This window comes from Rhyacophila brunnea, unplaced genomic scaffold (assembly GCF_057557595.1).
Source record: "Rhyacophila brunnea isolate RB1 unplaced genomic scaffold, BYU_Rbru_1.0 scaffold_21, whole genome shotgun sequence".
Classification (NCBI taxonomy): Eukaryota; Metazoa; Arthropoda; class Insecta; order Trichoptera; family Rhyacophilidae; genus Rhyacophila; species Rhyacophila brunnea.
Window position 1 is genome coordinate 10,939,286 of NW_028232871.1, and position 5,373 is coordinate 10,944,658.

The 5,373-nt window shown below is 33.5% G+C and overlaps 1 long non-coding RNA gene across 1 annotated transcript; it reads right to left on the reverse strand.

Annotated features, from left to right (window-relative positions):
- Positions 1-248: 248 nt before the first annotated feature.
- LOC147070713 (uncharacterized) lies at positions 249-3,412 on the reverse strand. Its single transcript, XR_015070881.1, has 3 exons — positions 3,141-3,412; positions 2,306-2,935; positions 249-896 (listed from the first exon to the last, which is right to left on the reverse strand). It is a non-coding gene; the product is annotated as an uncharacterized LOC147070713 (long non-coding RNA).
- Positions 3,413-5,373: the final 1,961 nt, after the last annotated feature.

Consider the following 5,373-nt stretch of genomic DNA (forward strand, 5'->3'; position numbering starts at 1 on the left):
CTTTTCCACCCTTATACCTACTCACACCGATACCGCCATATGCTACACATTTACATCCGGTTGACGGATGTCATTCCATCAACCAAACATATAGGTATTAATAATTGCTTTGCATATGCTCATATTCCATCAACCAAACATATAGGTATTAATAATTGCTTTGCATATGCTCATATTCCATCAATCAAGGGTTTCTCGCACCTTATTCTGGTACTCGATCGCCATGAAGGACGGACAACCTTCGATTTGCCGCCCGGCGCGCGTGACAGTGATGCAGTCGTACGTGCAAGCAAGAGAGGTTCTCCCATCGTTCGGTACATTTTGCTGTGTTCGAAATCGATTCTGGGCTCACATGACAGAGACGCCGTCATATGTGTGAGCGGGAAAGGTTCCCTATCATATGAATGGGAACGCCGCTCTCGGAGATGACTTCGCTTTATTCCGCGGTTTTATATTGAATTTGATTACGATTAAAATTAATCTGGATCATGATTAAAACGGATCAATGGTTGCCTCCCTATACGTTGTTCAGACTTTGATTGCACATAATGTGCAAATGGAAGACTTCACAACAGGTTATGAGCATCTGTTTACAATTACTACACCGTATGTGCGCAACATATAGTGATATCGATTTACATATGATTAATATTACCTTAATTACCTTAATTACTATACACCATTAACGCCGCCCATCCATATATCCCACTTTATTATTTAACTAACTCATTGCATATTATATTACATTTACCTATTATATTACAAATTATATTACAAATTACATTACCAATCATATCGTACTCTATGTTTAATCTATCTTAATTAACCCTTTACCTAAGCATGTATTTAATCAAAATTTAACTCTATTACCTTATTACCTATATATAGGGGAAGAGCTACAATTATTGGCCAGTTAAGGATTTTTTCAACTTTGTTAATTTTTTGTGGACAGATATCATTAGGAAGGTGAAATAAAAAAATATTATTTGTTAAATTGTTTATTTTTTTATAATAATCAATTATCAGAACATTTAAAAAAAAATATTTTACATCATAAAAAAAATAATCAAAAAAAAAGGCAGAAATCTACAATTATTGGCCACTTTTTTCAATTATTGGCCACCAAAAAATGCAATTATTGGCCACCCCGAAATTGCTGTAATAACATTATTTAAACAAAAATTAAAAAACAGTTTATGTAATATTATGATCACACATCATTATTAAGTGTTCAATCAAGTACTTGATGCAACTTTATCGTCATTTTATTAGACATACGTAACATATTACTTAAAAATACAAAGAACACATTCACATTGAGTTACAGTGAGATAGGCATATTTAATTAAATACGTAGAGCTTGTTGGAAATTGATTTCAAAAATTCAAAAGAAATTTTATACCTCCCTAATAGAAGTTAACAAACATCTTGACGTAGCATAAAGGATAAATGAGAATCATTGAAGTTCACAGTAGGAACAGCATACAAAACTTTTCAGTAGAGGATTTTTGCGGAAGGAATTATTTTAGTATGCTTCTTGGTATTTCAAATCTTCTTGTTACTGAACGCAAAGACTCTTCACTATGGTCTTTCATATACTCTATTGCTTCTTTTATTCTTCATTTCTTGACTATATTTCATTCGTTTATTTTGATGCATTTTTATTCTGGAACAATCAAGAAAAAAGTTTCTATTATCGGCCATCAAAACTACAATTATGGGCCAGGTGGCCAACATTTATCTACAAATGTCGGAGAAATATAATAAAAACAAATATGATTAATAATACTGTTAAAACACTATTCAACTAATAAAAATAAATGTAATACTTTACTAATTAGCCACATATTCTATTATTAGCAAGGCCGGCCGATAAAGGAAAATCGACGTATTTTGGAATCAGTTATTGGCCACCATCATAATATACCTACCCACCTATTTTTTCCAAAATATATGTCTAATAATGTATACATAAATCAAATACATAGATACTTGTCAATTGGATTAGCATTTTGTATATTAAATGTTTAACATACCTTTTAACAGAAGTCATGTCCTTGTACAATTTACAACAAATCGCACTTATTTCACGGTTTCGCTCGAACTGTCAGATAAAAATGCGGTTTTGAGGTTGTTTTATAATGCTAAAAGTAACAATTATCTGTTTTACCAACGGAGGAACAATTGACGAGATTTCTTAATAACTTAACAGATGGCAATGTTGATTTAATATCTTAAAAAACTAGATTTTATCTGCAAGTGGCCAATAATTGAAGCTGGCCCATAATAGTAGCTCTTACCCTACATGGTCTGCGACCGACTTATCTCCTCCACAGTTCACCTTGAGAGGTGGTGGGACCTGGCAAGGTAAACTGTGGGACTCGTTACATATTTTGGTCATGTTTGGCTTTATCAAGGGGCGTCTATCGTATATCCAGTGGTAGGTTTGGCTATGGAGGTCAGACCAAAATGGTTGGGTCTACAACTACTCCATCAGGGGGGCACCCACTCAGGGTCTACGAATTATGTCCGTGTCACTAGGCTAAATCAGGCGGGAGTAAAAGGGTTTCTTTTTGTAGATCAGAAAATAACATGAAAAATTAATGTATCTAAACTTAATGAAAAAAGTCAGGGACACCACGCCTATGGATTATTCACCAAAAATGCCGCGAAAACACGGATTGAAGTGTCAAATTGTGTTTACCTTTCTTTGCATTGCATGCTGCGTTTCCGTGCATCTGGGTTCCTTGAACACTTCCTTGAGGTTCCAGGAAGAGAATTCGTAACACTTATCAAATAATCATCCATTATATACGATTGAAAGCGACAAAATATCAACAGCAAACTAGAGCGATTTACCTCACCGAGTGTAGATTCAGTACTGCGGCCATATTGCATTTTTGTATGAATCGCGACTCCTGATTGGCCGATATCACTTTTCTTTTTTTTTTTAGAATTATTAATAACCATATCCTTGCTTTTTCGTACAAGGTGGTTGTTAGTAATTTTGAACAATCACAAACACCCAGGCTTTGAGAAAAACACATAAATGTTTTGGTCATGACCGGGAATTGAACCCAGGAACTCTCGGGTGGAAGGCGAACGCCTTACCCACTGCACCACGAGAGCCGCCATATCACTTTAAATTCTTTTTGAAACTCACGTTCGCATACGGAGTGGTTTTTGTAAGTGACCCAAATATTTAAAATGATTTCCTGACGAGATTTAATGCAATTTGAAACTCTCACCCGGATAACTAGATGGATTTTAAGGTAATGAATAAAATGGCATCCAAAGGTCATTTTCGTAAAAAATCATCCAGAATGGTTTTTGAAACTCGATGATTCATATGTCTTCTCTTCATACAGAGAGTTTGGTTAATACTCTAGCCCAAAATATACTTTATCTAAACTGTCTTTACGGCAATAATGGCTTTTGTAAACAGGAATCATTTTTGCCAAAAGTTAAAACTTCTTCCATTTGAGCGTCAGTCACAACTAGATGATGTCCACGCTTATCAAGATGCAGTTGTAATTCCACACTTTACATTTTAATTAAAACCTCAACTCTACCTCCGTTATAGTCTATCTAATTATTCCGTGAATAAGGTACTTATGAATGCCTTTTTGCATATCCATACCATACCACTTGCATTTGTTTGCAGATAGTAATATACCGATTGATTCCTCGTCTGTGTACTGCCCTTCTGTTCGACCTTTATTAATCCATATAAAAAGGATTTTTGGATGTTGTAATCCTTCATGTCCCAAAATGCCATAAAAATTGAATTTCTTCCTTCAAAAGTCACCGTTTCAAAACATTTTAATGGACATTTGCAATCCTGTCCAATTCTTGCTTCTGGCATGTTGGCATGTCTATGTTTTTTCCACCATAGGTTTTATAAGACATTACTGAATTTTTTCTCAGCATCTTTCCGTAAATTAATATTTTTCTTTCTTTTGGAAAGATGAAAGAAGTTATTGGTGACACACTTCTTGGAAGAATGATTATGCCATTAATTCCTTCAATATCTTTATTGCTCCTTTGAGAAGGATCTCTCCCGACTGATTTAATATTTCTGTTTACATAATCTTTGAGCAATGTTCGATTTCTCCTTACTTTTCCACAGGCGTTCGTCCGGTGATCATAAAGATACCTACTTTTTACAACGTTGGGCTGCTGTACCAGTTGTCAATGTACAACGTATGCCATCGTTCCAAGTATGGTCCAAGTTGAGTTACCACCACGTTGCCCGATATACCGATGTAATTTTTTTTTCTCAATTTCTTTTTGTTTGCCGGTTTTGCAAGCAGCCATTACAAAAAAAAAAAATATTCCAAAACGACTAGCCTTCGTCTTGATGAATCGGCAGAATAAAAGCCTGCCTTTGAAAAGTAGAAGTCTCATCAATACATAATATCGCTGGTTTAAAGGTAAAACTCATTATGTGACATTTTGATATTCTGAGATAATGAGGTTTGAACATATTTTTTGCAATTAAAAATCCAATTTGAAATTAACATTTTTTCTTCTTTTTGTATAAAATGTATAAAAAATCAGAGAATACATTGAAGGTAATCAGATTCTGTAAAAAAAATAGGAACATTTAAGAAAAAGAGTTTTTGCATATAATGAGTTTTTCCACACACATGTTTGTTAGTAAAGTGATAGTATGTCAATACTTTGGTAAGGGTTTTGCAATGTTTTTTATTGTTTTAGATTCTTTTTGAGTAGGTACCTACTTACTAAATTTAATAATAATAAAAGAATAAAAATATTTAAAAACGTTTTATTTTTAAAAAATATTTGAAAAAAAAAGTTTTCTTTAACCAAAATAGGAATTAGAGAAAATTATAATTGAAAAGAATTAAACATACACTGAGGTTAATAATAATTATTTCAAAATAATAATACACTGGTGATGATAATAAGGACAAAACAATAATTATAATAAATTGAGGAAAGGTATACAGCATTAAAAAATATTCTTTATTCCTCAACAATATCTTCCAAAACGTCTGGCTCTGGTCATGTGTCGCGATCAATAGATGGAAAATTTTCATACCTACATCTTAGCTCTTCGGGAATGTCACCGTTTTTACACAACTTCATAAGATCCTTTTTTTTCCAATTAGATATTGGTAATATGGATTGATATGCACCTACTAATTGTGGAATAACATTACTCCGTCTCCCTTTTCCTGCTGCATAATTTTTTCTGTAAGGTCCTGTGTGATTATACCGATATTGGATAATTCCTATTTTTTTCTCATAACGTAGACGTTTTATTTGGAGCCACATTACTAGCTCTCCATTTTCACCTATGTTCCTATTGTTTTTTAATTTTAAATTTCTTCGTCGTATCGGGTCTTC